This window comes from Chinchilla lanigera, unplaced genomic scaffold (genome assembly GCF_000276665.1).
Source record: "Chinchilla lanigera isolate Chin_1 unplaced genomic scaffold, ChiLan1.0 scaffold00122, whole genome shotgun sequence".
Lineage (NCBI taxonomy): Eukaryota > Metazoa > Chordata > Mammalia > Rodentia > Chinchillidae > Chinchilla > Chinchilla lanigera.
In genome coordinates this window covers 2,425,257-2,441,994 of record NW_004955523.1, presented here as the reverse complement: position 1 = coordinate 2,441,994, position 16,738 = coordinate 2,425,257, and the positions used below count along the sequence as shown (strand labels likewise).

General features: G+C 40.9%; 1 protein-coding gene across 5 annotated transcripts in view; it reads right to left on the bottom strand.

The window, feature by feature from the left end:
• Positions 1–16,738, bottom strand: part of Dpf3 (D4, zinc and double PHD fingers, family 3) — a 295,896-nt gene that overhangs the window by 276,936 nt on the left and 2,222 nt on the right. For 4 of the 5 annotated variants that reach the window (XR_001231939.1, XR_264640.2, XM_013507166.1 and 1 more), the window contains exon 2: positions 14,541–14,616. The gene's annotated coding sequence lies outside the window, so the exon portion shown is untranslated. Of the gene's footprint in view, positions 1–8,781; positions 8,841–9,373; positions 9,423–14,540; positions 14,617–16,738 lie in introns of all 5 variants that reach the window. The other variant, XM_013507168.1, reaches the window with a different exon arrangement.

The following is a 16,738-nucleotide window of genomic DNA, read 5'->3' as shown; positions in this document are numbered from 1 at the left end:
CAAGGTCGTGAGTTCGGTTCCCGGTACCGGAGAAAAACCAAAACCAAAAATAATAATAATAATAATAATAACAGAAGAAGGAACCAAAGCAAGCTAGAATTACTCCACATTTCCAAATGTGAGGGCGAGAAGTGAGCTGTAGGAGGAAACGTTCAGGCTACCAATTGGCCGTCACGTTTGACTGCTTCCTAATTTGAGAGAGGACTACAGGAAGGAGGTGGGAGAATGGGAAGTCCTACATTCGCTCTGCACTTGAACAATTGTCCGTACTCATCAGGGTGCACTTAAAATCTGGAGCCTTGCAGGGAGTTTCTTTTGCAGGCTCACAGCTAATACTGAAAGAAATGATACCTTCCCTCCTCCTGCCTTCTTTCCTGGGCTCCTGTTCCAACACCTAGACTGCTCTCCCAGTGGGTGGGTCCAAACAGCTATCCTGAAATTGAGGAGGGACAGAGGGCGAGGTAGTAATGGCATTGAAAGAAACTGCTCAGAGAACTACAGAGGCCATATAGGTGGTAGGATATTGTAACAGGATGAAATGAAACACCAAACTCAAGAACACATCCTCATAGCATGGTATCACAAAAGGTTCTATTTTTAATTATTTAAAAGATATCCTTGGGGCTGGAGATTTAGCTCAGTGGCACAGCGCCTGCCTGGCAAGTGCAACGTCGTGAGTTCAATTCCCAGTACCGGAAAAGAAAAAAAAAAAAAGATATCCTTGATGAAATTTGCTAAGCTTTCTGTATCCTACCCCATCTAGAGCATCTGTAACAACCAATTTTATTGTAAGACATTTATTTAAAGAAATCAAAAGTATTTTAACATTCTATTAAACTCCTAAATCTCATTATAAACTGACTATATGATGAATTTTGCCATCAGGTAGAACTTGGTGCACTCAAGTTCACAATGTTGGGTGAAGTATTATACACAAAGTAATTCAAACAATCTCTCAGAATCTTTTTTTTTTTTTTTGGTTTTGGTTTTTCTCCGGTACCAGGTACCGAACTCACGACCTTGCGCTTGCCAGGCAGGCGCTTTGCCGCTGAGCTAAATCCCCAGCCCCTCTCAGAATCTTAAACTAAGATGCTGGCTTAAAAAGTAGAGCTGAAATACCTTAGACTGTTCTGTATGGGAGATTCTGGTCAGAGCTCAGAAGACCAGAAAGCTCATAAAGATCAGGGTCAGGAGGTTTCCGCTGGGAAGAAGGACTGCATTGGCTGCTGGACTCCAGATCATTTGTGTTATGCTTTGACAGAAAGTTTGTCCGAATTTTGTCCATGTCCAGAGACTTTATCTGAAACTGAGATTAAGGGCAGGGGACTAATTCATCTGGGAGCAGTAATGTCAAGGCAGTCCAATGTTATAGCAGTGGCATGCCTACTTTTGGAGGATTTTACCAAGATTTATGTTGAGATTCAAGAGCAAAGAGCCCAGCAGAATGATTTAAAATGTTCCCAGTTTGGCCAGAAAGAAGCTCCAGTAAAGCTGTGGAATGCAAAGATAAAGCAAAGATCTTGGTTGCTGAGAAGGTACAAGAGAATAGAAAAGATGGCCTGAGGGCATCACACAAACCTGCCGAACTCCACCGTTGCAGCCTCAAAATTGCAAAAGACTGCTTTGAGAAGAAAGGCCCTGAGCACCATGTTCTAGAATGGCACCAACCTAGAGAGTTTGTTTCCTGGAATTACATTCAGAGTACTCAGCAATCCAGGCACTCGACCCCTATGGTTGAGAGAGGGAAGCCTGGCTACTGCTCCAGCTAGCAGCAGGCCTGGCATCATCCACATAATGCTGGTTTTAGGTGCATGCAGAATGGAGGAGTTGTGGGGTCAGGAAGGCTTCCATCCAGATTTCAGAAGAAGGCCTGGGAGGCCAGGCAGTGTGCCCCTGAGAAGGCAGTGTGTGAAGCTGTGAGGGTGAAGCTAAAGGTGCAGTGGAGATCCCAGAAGGCTGGAGAAACCAGAAATGTGGACTGTCCAAGGAAAATTGCAAGGAGGGACCAGAGGAGGCCCAACAGAAAAAGCCACAGGAGCTGCAACCACTAGCAGTGCCATAGGGGTGGAGGCACCCAAGCCCTTTGGAGTTCACATCTTGTTACAGATTGTCTCAGATGCTGTACATGGAATTACAGGACTTAATGTTTGCCCTGCTGGATTTTGGACTTGCTTTGGTCCCTCCCATTCCTGTGTATCCCTCCATTTGTACCTTTTGGAATGGCAACGTTTATCTTGTGCCATTGTATGTTAGAAGTGTTTACCTTTCTTTTCATTGATACGGGGGCTCACAGCTTAGAGTTGCCTTAAATCTCAGAGGAGACTTCGGACCTACACTTTTCAGCAATAATGGTTAGGACTTTGGCAACTCTTAGAGATAGGCTAAATGTCTTTTTCTGAGTCTTTGTGGGGGGCAGGGGTGGAATGTTATGGTTTGTGTCTAGATGTTCCCCCAAAGCCTCATGCAGTTTTAGACAGGGCTTTTTCAGGGGTCGATGAGTCTAGAGTGTGTGATGCTGGAATTAAGGGTGTGTGATTAGTAAATCAGTCCACCATTGGTTTGGTATAGTTCTGGCTGGGATTAAGGGTGTGAGCGCTACACCCACCTTAGGGTGGGTAGCCTGCATACAGTACAAGGGACAGGGAGAGGAATGTCCTCCCTCCTTTGTTGCTTTTACTCTCTTGTGGGCACCATGAACTGTTCTCTGTGATGCCCTTCTGCCATGCCACCCTTCCTTGGAGCCAGCTGATTATGGACTGAGACCTCTACAAACTGTGAGCCAAATAAACCTTTCGTCCTTTAAAAAGGACCTTAAACTACATTGATACTTTATATTATAGGCCATTTTTGTTTTGTTTTCTGGTACCAGGAATCAAACTCACGGCCTCTCGCTTGCCAGGCAGGCGCCATGCCGCTGAGCTAAATCCCCAGCCCCTTATCATAGGCCATTTTAAGAAATGCTAAGGCACTTCCTATGCAAAATGAGAGAGGCTGAGCTATCTTATTGTTATTCAGCCTCTCCCATTTTGCATAGGAAGCATTTGTTGCCATTTCAAAAGGTACAAATGCTGGTGGTTGCAGTTCCTTGGTCTTAAATTACCTCCTGCTTCAACCTCCTGAGTGTGAGTGCAGGAATTACACATGTGTACCTCCACATCCAGCAAATGCAAGCTCATTTCTAACTATCCTGTAGTTAGAGGCTACAAGTCCATTCCCAACTAGCAGCCTCTACTTACAACTAGATCAAGCCAGGTATGATGGCGCATGCCTGTAATCCCAGCACTCAGGAAGCTGAGGCAGGAGGATCACTGTGAGTTTGAGGCCAGCCTGGGCTACATGGTGAACTCAAGGCCAGCCTGAACTACATAGTGAGACCCTATCTCAAAAACAAAACAAAACAAAACAAAACAAAACCCAAGATCAACAAGTTTCCTAGGTTATTTGCAGTCCAATGACTCTACTTCTAAATTCAAAATAGAAAATGAATTTTACTCTCAAGTCTAAAGTTTGCAATGCTGGGTCTGTAATGTTACATAATGCTATTTGTATTACTTATCTGAAAAGTAGGGAAGAAATGTGTTTCTCAAACCATATACCTTCCAAGCAGCGGACAACACGGAACAGCGCCCCCAACTGTTGGAGAGGCAGCCCCCACCTTTTCACACATTCTTTCTCCTCCTCTGGCCATTCTTCCATTCCTGCGCTCCAAAGAGAGCGAGAAATTTCAAAACCGGCTCACTGTGGTGCATAGCTCATAAGGGAAAAAAAATAAATCTGCAGCAGAATATCAGACTTCTCCTCAAGTTTTTTAAAGTTTCCCAAAAGCAAAAAATAACTCTGCTGACACAGTAAAGCCATCAAAAAGATGTGCTGTAACAAATATATGTGCAACTTTCAGCATTCTCCCAACTGCCCCATAATTTGCAATGGAGGTAATACTTCGGAGCAGTCAGTTTTCCCTTTGTTCATTCTTTCCCATCCCTTTCTCAAGCGGAGCCCCCTCAAGGCAACTATAAATAAGAAGGTGTGCGTTACTGAATCATGTTAGTATTACAAGTTTCGGGTTTACTTGGGTTTTTTGTTGTTATTTTATTTTCAAAGTGAAAATAACTTCATCTTTTCCTCGGATATAAAAATAATGCATGTCTATTAGAAAGAATTGGAACAACACATAAAGATACAATCGTAAAAATAGAAGTCCCCTGACATCTCACCATCCCAACCAGTAACAACAAAGTGAACATCCTTTGGTCACACATAGTCACCTGCAAGGACACTCCCACAGCCTGTGTATGAGATCAAATTATACTTCTGGTTTTTTAAAGGTTTTTGGGTGGGTTTTTTTTTTTTTTTTTTTTTTTTGGTTTTTTGGGGTTTTTTTCCGGTACTGGGAATCGAACTCACGACCTTGAGCTTGCCAGGCAGGCGCTGTGCCACTGAGCTAAACCCCCAGCCCCTATACTTCTGGTTTTTATTATGGGCAATTATTTCCTTTTCCTTTCCTCCCCCAATATTAACAACCTAAAAGTGTGTCTCTGCATTGCTTTATCATCATCTTTACATATATGGGTTCATATATGCCAACATGTATAGCGAGCGCTTTTGTTCTTTTTTGTAATAATAGAATACATTATACTCATTTTTTTTGTACTGGGAATTGAACTCAGGACTTTGCACTTGCCAAGCAGGCACTGTGCCACAGAGCTGTATCCCCGGCCTCTCATTATACTCATTTTGCACCTTACTTGCCTCACTCACTGGTATCTCATAGAAATCTCTCTCAGACATCTGGTGAGGCCATAATTCATTCCATTTAATGGCCATATAATGTTCTATGGAGTAATATATTTTAATTTTTCAGCCATTCCCTGATTAATGGCCATTCACCATGTTTCCAGTTCTTGGCAGTTACAAACAATGCTGTAATAAACATTGGTGCACACATGTCCTTACAAATTAGCACTTTTGTTTTTATGGAATAGATTCATAAGAGTAGGATCCCAAGGTCAAGGGGAATATGTATTTTTAACTTTAATAGATATTGCCAGATTGCCTTCCACAAAAGCCTGGGATGCTTTACAACTCTACCAGCAACGGATGAGAGCACATTTTACGCCACATCCCTGCTGGCAACAGGTATTATGGTTCTTCCTAATTTCTTGCCCATTTAATAGATCAAGAAGCAACATTCCATTGGTTTTTGTTTTGTTTTGTTTTGTTTCCGGAACCAGGAATTGAACTCACGACCTTGCACTCACCAGGCAGGCTCTGTGCCGCTGAGCTAAATCCCCAGCCCCAACATTTCATTGTTAATTTGCATTTCTCCACATCTGGGCCACTGTGCAGTTTGTGCAGATGGTGATGGGGCTGAGATCCAGCCCACACGTGTCTTATAAGACTAACACCTTGACTGTTCAGTGCAGATGAAGGGCTCAACTTTTCTAGTTTATAAGCAAGGGTTCCCAGTGATGCTTTACAAACCACCAAGAAATCTGACCGTATTTGTAGTATGTAACTGTTGAATAGTAACATTCATTCTTCCGTGAATTTTCTCCTCACATCTATTGCCCGTTTTTACTGGAGTACAATAGAAAGAATTTCTATTTACACTAGAATTTTTCTTATAAAAGCTAAAAATTTGTAAGATTCATTTTGTAGACATTGATTCTGGGGCTAGGGCTGTGATTCAGCGCTAGAGCACTTGCTCAGTACACGTAAGGCCGGGAGTTCAAGTCCCAGAATGCAAGAAGAAAGGGAAATGAAAGGAAAGACAGAGAAAGAGTTTTTCTCTTGTCTTCTGACTTTCCAAATTACAATAGTGATTTTTAAGGAAATTTTGTTTTCAGGTTTCATCCTGTAGGGTGATTTGCTGTTAATTTTTGGTAAATAATTTTTGACATATTTCTTTCTACGACTATTTTAAGAGTTTTTTTAATAATGAAATGAATTTCATTAAATGTCCTTTTAGTCTCTATTCATATGATCCTATGGTTTTTCACCATTACTTAAATCCCAAATTTTGCCAGGCATGGTGGTGCACACCTGTAATCCCAGCACTCGGGAGGCTGAAGCAGGAGGATCAGTGTGAGTTTGAGACCAGCCTGGGCTACAAAGTGTGCTCAAGGCCAGCCTGGGCTACATAGTGAGACCCTGTCTCAAAAAGACAAAAAAAAAAAAAAAATTCCAAATTTTATTAAATATTTTGATTTTGAATCACTGCCACAAAACCTTCTGGCTGTGGTAGAAATGGGTTTGTTTTGCTGCATTGCTAAGCTCTTTTCACTAGGTTCTATTTTTCTGTAAATATATATTTACTAGTGAAATTGATCCATAACCCCTGCCCCCTTTTGGTACTACTCTTATCAAATTTTGGTTGTAAAGTTATACTGACTTTGTAAAATAAATTGAAGGGTTGTAATTTTTTCTGCAATATTGTAAATAACCAGAATCATCCTTTTTTTAATGGTTAGAAAAAAACATAGTTCTGAATCTACCTCACCTTTTCTTCCTTTTCCCCTTCCTTCCTTCCTTCCTTCCTTCCTTCCTTCCTTCCTTCCTTTCTTTCCTTTCTTTCTTCTCTTCCTTTCTTTCTTTTCTTTCTTCCTTTTTGTGTGGTACAGAAGACTGAATCCAGGGTCTTGTATATGCTAGGCAATCCACCACTGAGCTACAACTCCAGCCCCTGAGCCTCTCTTTTAATGATAGATTTTAAAGCACATACCTAATTTTTTTCCTGGTAAGTAATCTGCTCCCATTTTTCATTTCTTCTTGGGTCAGATTTGATAGTTGATGTTTTTATAGGAATGATCCATTTTCTCTAGAACTCCAAATTTTCTGTGATGGAATTATACAATGCAGGCTCTCAAAATGCACTAGAAGCATATTTCTTAATTTAACTCATAAGTTGTACTATTTTGCTCATGTATTTACTTCCTCCTAATCCATAGTTGTATTATATATTACTTACCTCCATTGACTTTGGACTTAGCCGTGTGGATTTCTCAGGCCAATGGCTGTGAACAGATGTGTGCCACACTGGCACCAAGTTTTAACTTTCATTGTGTGGTCTGCTGAGGCCTTTCGCACCCCAGGGCCTTCTGCCATGAGAAAGGCATGTTTCACGTGCTCCTTCGGTTTGGCACCAAACAAAAAGAAAGCAGACAAGCAAACCCACAGCTGGTAGCAGAGCTGCAAGAGTAATACTAACAGGGAGGAGGAATAAACGTGTTGTAAGGCAAGGGGAGTCTGAGGCGGGTTGTCTGCAGGTCAACATAGCTAAACCAACAGGGCCTATTTTCTAGTTATCACTTCATTATTGATTTCTGGCATAATTGTATTGTGACCATAAAACACATGCTCTGTGATTCCAACCATCTGAAATTTGTTGAAAATTGCTTTCTGTAATTCAGCATATATTCAAATTTTGAAAATATTACTTAGTCTTGAAAAAATATTTATTCCACAAAAACTGGATACAACATTTACATATTGACATGCCCATTAAATTAATCAGTTATTACTCAAGGATTTACTTGATTTTTTTTGTCTCTTTTTGGAGACAGGGTCTCGCTGTGCAGTTCAGGCCGGCCTTGAGCTCACTTTGTAGCCCACGCTGGCCTCAAACTCTCAACGAGCCTCCTGCCTCAGCCTCCCGAGTGCTGGGATTACAGGCATGCACCACCATATCCAGCAATCGGTTATTACTCAAATGCTTCACATGTTTATTGGCTTTTGTTGTTCAAGCATTTTACTTGTCCAAGCATTTATTGAGAAACATATGCCATTATTATGGATTTGCCAGTTTCTCTTTGTAATACAGTCTCTTGCTGCTTTATATATTTTCAGCCATAAGTTTTAGGTGCATTCAAATGTAGATTTAATTTATTGTATCATCTTTGTGGACTGAACCTGTAATCATTATTACAAGTCTATTTTATTTCTAGATAATGCTCTTTGCCTTAAAGCCTATGTTGTCTAATACCAATATATTCACAAAATGTTTCTTATTAATTCTCCTTTGACCCTCAGACTTTTTATATTGTATTTTATTTGTTTGTTTTTCCTCTGGTACCAGAAATCGAACTCACGACCTTGTGCTTGTGAGGCAGGTGCTCTGCTGCTGAGCTAAATCCCCAGCCCCTATATTGTATTTTACATGTGTCTCTTTTAAACACCAGATAGCAAGGTTTAGTTAGGGCTTTTGCTTTCGGTTATTTTGGGGGGGCGTGTTGTTTGCTTGTTTGTTTGTGACAGGGTCTCACTATGTAGCTCAGGCTGGCCTCAAATTTAGGGTGACCCTCCTGCCTCAGCCTCCCAAGTGCTGGGATTATATGCATGCACCACCACTTTCAGTTTATGATTTGCTTTTTATCCAGTCTGATAATCTTTGTCTCTTAACTACAGTACTTACTTCACACATAGTTAATATAAATTCTTATATTTAAATTAAAATCTATTATATACTTTCTACTTGTTTCATATATCTTATGTTCCTTTCCTCTTCTTTTTTACCTTCTTAATCAACTGAGCATTTCTTATCTTTTTTACCCTCTTCAAAGTTATATATTCTTTTTATATTTTCAGTATGTACATTAAAATTATAATATGCATCTCTGAATTGTCAAAATGCAATGTCAGAAATGTATCTATCTTCCTCCCAGAAAATGCAAGAAAATTTAAGAACATTTAATTTCATTCATCCTCCTCTCAACTTAATGTTTTTATTATCATGTATTTTAAAACTCTATAGTTAATATTCTTCTATATTATACATTCATTTACCCTTTTTTTATTCTTCATTCCTTCATTCACCTCGTCCTCCATCTGAGATCATTTGCATTCTGCCTAGGAAAAACAAAGCTTTAGAATTTCCTTTAGTAGGTTTCCTGGTAGTGAATTCTGTTTTTGACAATAAAATATCTTTATCTTCATTTTTCTTATCTAGATAAGCTTATAATTTTGGAATAATTTTAAATATAAAGATATTTGCAAGAGTAGAAAACAATTCCTTATTTTCCTGAATCACCATATTTAAACATTTTTGTATACAACATGGTCTTGCCTTGTGGGGGAGTTGTTTGCTTTTGGTTTTGGGGTTTTGGGGTCTTAGGAATTTGCTGTTGTTTTGTTTTAGTACTGGGGCTTGAATCTACAGCCCAAGCCCTTTTTAATACTTTATTTAAAGACAGAATTACAGAATTACAGGCATATACCATCACAGTGTGAGGACGTTCTTTATAGCCAAAATAAAAATAATAAAAACATTTAATCTAGAGACCAATTCAAGTTATGTGAATTGTTCCAACGTCCTCTAGAACACAAAAAGATCCAATTCTAACAACATGTTGCATTGTTTTATATCACTTTAGCTTACTTCAATCTGGAATAGTCCGTCCAGCTTCGTATTTTACAACCTTGACACCCTAAGAAATTACAGAAGAGTTATTTTGTAGAAAGCCACTTGATGTGGGGGTGTGTGCTATTTCTCGCGATTTGATGCAGGTTATGTGTTTTTGGCAGGAATCCTGTGAAAGTGACACTGTGTTCTCACTGCATCCCACCCAAGGGCACACAGTTCTTATTACAGTGAGACACATCGCCGCCGAGAAGTGTTCAAGTAAGTGTGTTCAAAGCAAGAGGGAGTAGTTTGACAATTTTGAGGGAAATTAATGGCAATGTGTCTTCTACTATAATAATTTTTAAACTTAAACATTCATTGTATTTTTGATCAGCCATGTATTTACATATTGGATCATGTTATGCACTAAATCATGTCCCCCAGAAAATACAGGGAAGCCCAAACCAAACTTAGGATATGAGCAAATTTGAACACAGAACCTTTAAAGACGTGATAAGTTAAAAGGAGATCATTAAAGTGGGCTCCAGCCCACTTTAATTTTTGTCATTATAAGGAAATTTGGACAGAAAGAAAGACACCAGGGAGGTTGTGTACAGTGGAAAGACCATTTGCAGGCCTAAGAGAGAGGCCTCAGAAGAAACCAAACCTTCCAACAATTTGGTCTTAGACTTCCAGCCTTGTGAACTGTGAGAAAATAAATTTCTATTGTTTAAAGCCACCCAATCTGTGCCAGTTTGTTATAGCAGTCCTAGCAAATGAAAACAAGTCCAGTGAACCAAAAACAACCTCATCTGAAAACAGCTCCTACAAATGTTTTGTGATAGTCTAGCCTGCCTTAAGCAAGTTGAGGCACACCTGTTTCTATAACAATCTCGTGTTCTATATAAATCCAGTATTCTCTGACAACCTGCTGGCAGTACACAATCTCGGCGTGTTTGCAGACCTATTTGGTCTTACAGTGAAAGGGCCAGTGGATTTTGTCACAACATACATTCTGTGCATGTTATATTGTGATGGACCCTATTCATTCTGACGATGTCCCCAGTGGCTCAACCAATCCACAATATCTATAATGTATATTTACTGAGCAGCAGAGAGTACCCTCTCTAACAAGGAAATCAGCTCAGAGCTTAGCTTTTTTCTTAATAGGACATTGCTTAAATTACTATCCTCTTAGCAAGTGCGCATTAAATTGCACTACCAGATTACCCTTAACTTATTCAAAATTTCAGAAACCTAAAAAATGACTCTTAAGGCATAGACTCAAAGATAAATCCTTTATCTCACGGAGCTTTATTCCTCTTGGAATTTATGTCCTGACTTCACAAGGCTGAGAATGATTGCTCTGGCTGCCTGCGCTGTGCAATCTGCTGGGGGCTGGGAGCCCCAGCTGTGCTTTCTCTGCCTCTGACGCCTCCCCTGGCAATAAACAGAACTCGATTAGGGCTTCCCTAATGACTCCTACAGCAGCGGGCAACACTGCAGCTCGTTAACAGTGGCACTAGTACTGTAGGCCCAGTGGGAACGAATGTTTATTTGGTTCCAGAAAATGAGCCAACCCCACCATTAGACACTGTCCGCAGAGGTGCAATGTGGAGAAATCCTTTATAGAAAAAGCAGCTTCTTTTTGCTGAAACATCCACCATTAGATGAGGTAGCTGACACTTGGGCAGCAGAAACACGCCATGGTTCAATCTAGCCTTTCTTAGCCTTGTCTGAAGGGACTGCCTCTTCAGAGAAGGAGAGAAATTACACCCATGTTTCAGAATGGGGAAACAGATGCCTGGAAACCCTCCCTTCTGCAAGTTCACCCTCGCAGTGTTTTCTCAAGGGGCACAGCTAAGCTGCTAGAATTCCCATTACACCTGGGAAGGAAGGGTATCATGCCACCTTTGGGTTCAATTTCAGGGAATTCTCTAGCGCTTGCCACAGGCCAGGCACTGTTCCGAGTGTACTGCATGATCCAAGTGCATTTAATCCTTACTTAGAGGTGGATACTTTATTATCTTCACCTTTGAGATGGGAAAAGTAAGGATCAAAGAGATCGAATAACACTCACAGGCCCCACAGCTAACCCGTGAAGAACTGTGTTATGGTTCATATCTGGATACTACCCCAAAGCCTAAGGCACTCAGAGATAGGCCGTGGAGGGTAACTGATCACGGGGGCTACAGCTGGCTTGGTGTTAGGAGGTGGGCCTGGTCGTGGTCACTGGGGGTGTGACCTGGACGAGTGTCTCTCCCTCCCTGGCTCTACCCATGCCTCCCTCTCTGCTTCCTGTCCACCACGAAGTGAGCAGCTTTTCCTCCACGGGCCCCTCTGGGATGCCATCCTGCCTCACAGCTAGCCCACTGTAGATTGGAACACAAGACAAAATACTGTAACCCTCTCCTTTAATTTGTTAACATCAGGTATTGAGTTACAGCAATGATAGGTGACTAATACAGAGCAGGAACTGGAATAGAGGCCAGCTGGACCTACTGCACTGACTCTACCAAGCTGTGTTTTGGGTAACAGTTAATAATAGACAACAGTTATAAAGTGTCTTCAATCCAGTACACAACAAACTTCCAAATAGCATGTGGTCTCGTTTATCTATAGTGTAGAGGCATTGTGAGCCCTCTTTTCAGAGGAGTAGATAGTCAAATAGGAAGAGATGAATTTTGTGACAGCAGGTAGCCCACTGGTATTGACTCACCTGACAGATGGCGTAAGGAAGAGGGGTACAACTTGAAACTGAAGAAGTTCCTTAGTTTAGCTTTCTTGCTTTACCTGATTTTATGTGAGCTCAGAAAACACAACGGAAAGATTCATCCTATCTTCCAGGTTCCATACCAGTATGCGTCCTCCTGGAGCTAGGAACATTTCTAATTGGACGTTTTTCCACAGGGTGCTCTACAACTAGCTACATCCCCAGCCCTTTTTCTTTTCTTCAAAAGAAGATCTCACTGTGTAGCCCAGGCTGGCCTTGAACTTGGGATCATCCTGCTTTCATCTCCTGAGTACTAGGACTATAAATGTGCACCACCATGCGTAGCCCCATCTGATTTTTTAAGCGCCTCCCCAGGCACATACAAACCAGTTTCTTGATGAATTCAGTTCGGCATCTGTACTTTCCCAGGGCTAAACTGACTAAAATTCTTCCCCTCTTCCTTCCTTACACCCGCCCCAGGCAATCCTCCTACCAGCATTAAACAGAAATTCAAATACAAAGGAAACCAGGGAAGCACCGAGATGGGGCATCATTACATCCCTCCATTTTCCCCCTGCTCTTATTCTGCAAGGGTTTCTACCCCCTCTTCTTGCTATCTATTGCCCAGACAAACAGCACCATTAAGCCAAATCCCCAGCCCCAATATTTACCCTTTTAAACTAATCAGAGTATGCTTCTAAGAATCACTGTTCTGTGTATATACTATATAATAATACATTTACCTAGAAACTTTAGTCACAAAAAATTGTTTAAACAACACAAAAAAGTAATTTCCTCAAAAAGCCCTTTTCCTGAAACAGAATCCAGATCAGATGGTTCAAGACACTTTCACAAAGCCAGGCGTGACAGCACACGCCTGTAATCCCAGCACTCGAGAGCTGAGACAGAAGACAGGAGGATCGTTGCAAGTTTGAGACCAGTCTGGGCTACAAAGTGAGCTCAAGGCCATCCTGAACCGCGTAGCGAGACCTTGTCTCAAAAAGACACTTTCACGAACTCCTCAATGGTACAGGAAGGACCAAGGAAAACAAAAACACTGGGGTGAGCAGAGGCAAGCAGGAGTGGGAAGCTTGAAGGAGCAAAGGGAAGACATGGACTTTCTAAAGGCAAGAGGAGGGGCCACAGTCAGAAAACACATCGCAAAGCAGGGAGATCGAGCAAAGCCCTCAATTCTCTCTCTCCATCCACCAACCCATTGTTGCTTGTGACTTCCATGATTGAAATCAACCAGAAAGTTGGCAGCAGAGCAGTCAAGGTAATGTATCTTATAGAAGCATACAGCAGACCCAAGAAGGATGAAGAGAAGGTAGAGTGGGGGGAGAATAGTGAACATACCACCTAACCTAGCAGAATATCCCTGTAGATCTTGTAACATCATTCTGTTTCAGCCGGGCGTGGTGGCGCACGCCTGTAATCCCAGCACTAGGGAGGCTGAGGCAGGAGGATCATTGCAAGTTCAAGACCAGCCTGGGCTACAAAGTGAGCTCAAACCCAGCCTGAACTGCATAGGGAGACCCTGTCTCAAAAAGACCAAAAAAATTAAAAAAATTAAAAAAAAAAATCATTCTGTTTTATCATTGCACTTATTGTTACCTGATGTTCAATTTCTTAGTCCCTCCTCCTCCACTATTAAACTAAATACTCCTTAAATGCAAGGAATTTGTCTTGTACTCAAAACCATATCCTCATGATGTTGGAGCCTGACAGAAGTAAAAGCGATATTCTGATGGGTAGAGGGTGCAGAATACAGCCCAGCACAGGCTTTCAGAGCTTGAGTTGTGAGAGAAGCGGTTGGAGTAAGGACAAAGACAAAAGGCAGCTACATACCGGGGATTGATCAAACAAGGGTATAATGGGAATGTCACTGTTAGAGAAAGTGAAATACGAAAGGAGAGAAAACTAGAATAAGCCCTGTGGTGATGGATTGTTACTGGAGATATTGGAGTGAACTCTTGGATTTTGATGGATGGATGGTTGAATGGATGGATGGGTGAGTGGATACGCAAATACACAGAGATGTAAAAGTGGGGGTGTGAATGTGTACACAGTCATCCCTCACTATATCATGGTTCACTTACTGCAGCTTCACTGTATCATGGGTTTTTAAAAACTATATACCTAATTCTGTATCGCGGAGTTTTCACTATGTTGTGGGATTTTGTGGTATGTAGATATTTATATAGAATTTTACATGTTGTTAAAATTACATAGGTTTAAGAGTGTACAAAAGCGGGGCTGGGGATTTAGCTCAGCGGCACAGCACCTGCCTGGCAAGTGCAAGGTCGTGAGTTCGATTTCTGGTACCAGAAAAAAAAAGTGTAGAAAAGCATATGAAGTGTTCAAATGAGCATGGGAAAGGTTAGTAAAAGAGTGGGAAAGGTTTATAGGAGTGTGGAAAGGGTTTATAAAACCTTAAAATATATACAAATAATTAAATATAATGCCCCTACCTCGCGGATTTTCACCTACCTCAGGGGTCTCTGGAATGTAACTCCTGCAAAGGTGAGGGATCATTTGTATTCCCACGTGTAGCCCCTATAAAGCCCTGAAAGGAACAAGGAACACCCTAGTTAATAATAAGCACATTTAGCATACAGATATCTTGATGCATTAGGTACCAATCTCCTTTCAGCAGGAGTAGTATTCCTTAGGGAGATATTCATCCCAGGGTTGGGACAGGAAAAGTACAAAATGAGCCTATAATATACTTTGCCAGAGAAAGTCTGATGAAGACTTGTCCAAAGGACACAGAGGCCAGTTTAAAGGGCTTCTACAGGCCAAAATGGGACTATGTGAGCATCAAAAGAAATACTGACATTAACACATTTAGTCCAATGAATAACATCGAAAGCGAAGTCTAGAAATAATAAGTTGAGTGTTTTTTTTTTTTTTTTTGGTTTTTCTCCAGTACCAGGAACCGAACTCACGACCTTACGCTTGCCAGGCAGGCGCTTTGCCGCTGAGCTAAATCCCCAGCCCATAAGTTGAGTGTTTAATGAAGAATAAGATACTTATATAACCTTATAAATACTCTGGCGGGGGCAAGTATGGTGGTATTTCCAGCTACTTGGGAGGCTGGGACAGAAGGACTACAAATTCAAAGTTAACGTAAGAAACTTAGACTCTGTCTCAAAATAAAATAAAAAGGGAAGATAATATAGGTTAGTAGGGGTTCAATTCCAAGTACTGAAAAAACAAAAAATTTTAAACCATAATATAGTTAGGTAAAATAAAAGACAGACAATAGGAAAAAAAGAAAGAAAAAAAGTATAGTAATCCAGTGCAGAGAATGTATCTAAAAGTGTACTTTGACTTAGTACAACTGTCTTACATTTTATATGTTCTTTGAACCATTAGTCTTATTTTCAATCTAGCTTTTTAACTTTATAAGTTGTTTTTCTCTTTTTTTTTTTTTTTTTTTTTTTTTTTTTGGTTTTTTTCTCTGGCACCAGGAACCAAACTCACGACCTTGTGCTTGCCAGGCAGGCGCTTTGCCGCTGAGCTAAATCCCCAGCCCCTATAAGGTCTTATAAGATAAATAAATGAATCTAATGCTGGAAAAATAGAGGGGCGGCAGGAGGAAGGGAAGAATTAAAATGTGTTATGTACATGTACCAATCTCCTATAGTGAACATAATCATGTACTGCAAACATGTACTAATAAAAGTAAAAAAAAAAAAATTATACATAGTTAGGCAAGCTGTTACTACTGGGGAAGCTGATGAAGGATGTAGGAGCTCAGGAGTTTTTGCCAATTTTCCGTGAGTCTAGAATTAGTTCAAAAATTTTAATTTCCTAAATTAAAAGAGAGTAACTTTATATAGGAGAAGCCTAGCCAAACATAACCTTAACAAAGAAGTCAAAGTTAACGTGATTCATAGTGGAAAATATCAAAATCATGCACTACCCAGGAGATCGTATGTCAAGCTTATGATTTTCCTACTCAAGATGTTGCACGAGGGGCTGGGGATATAGCTCAGCGCCTGCCTGGCAAGCGTGAAATTGTGAGTTCAATTTCTGGTACCAGAAAAAAAGATGTTGCACTAGACAAACCAAATTAAGTGTCCAGGGGCTGGGGATTTAGCTCAGCGGCACAGCACCTCCCCGGCAAGTGCAAGGTCGTGAGTTCGATCCCCGGTACCGGAAAAAAAAAAAAAAAAAAAAAAAAATTAAGTGTCCAGGTAAAGGGGTATTCTACCAATTAATTGTTCTATAGTGCAGCAAGGTCATGGGAAATAAAAATTTTTAAAAACTAAGATACAGATGTGGTGGCACACACATGCAATCCCAGAACTCTGCGTAGCTAAGCCAGGAAGATCATAAGTTCACACCAAGCCTGGACAATTTAGTGACTTAGTGGGTACTGTTGCAAAATTTTTTAAAATAAAAGACTGAGGATGTGTTCTGGACTAAAGGAGATTTAAGAAACATGATAAATCTGGTGCAGTGGCACATATCTAGAATCCCGGCGTTCAGGAGGCTAAGGCAGAAGGATTGTGAGTTTGAGGCCAGCCTGGACTACATTAAGAGTTCCAGGCCAGCCTAGCCTGTGTAATAAGGCCCTGCCAGGGGCTGGGGATTTAGCTCAGCGGCAAAGCGCCTGCCTGGCAAGCGCAAGTTCATGAGTTCGGTTCCTGGTACCGGAGAAAAACCAAAAAACCAAAAAA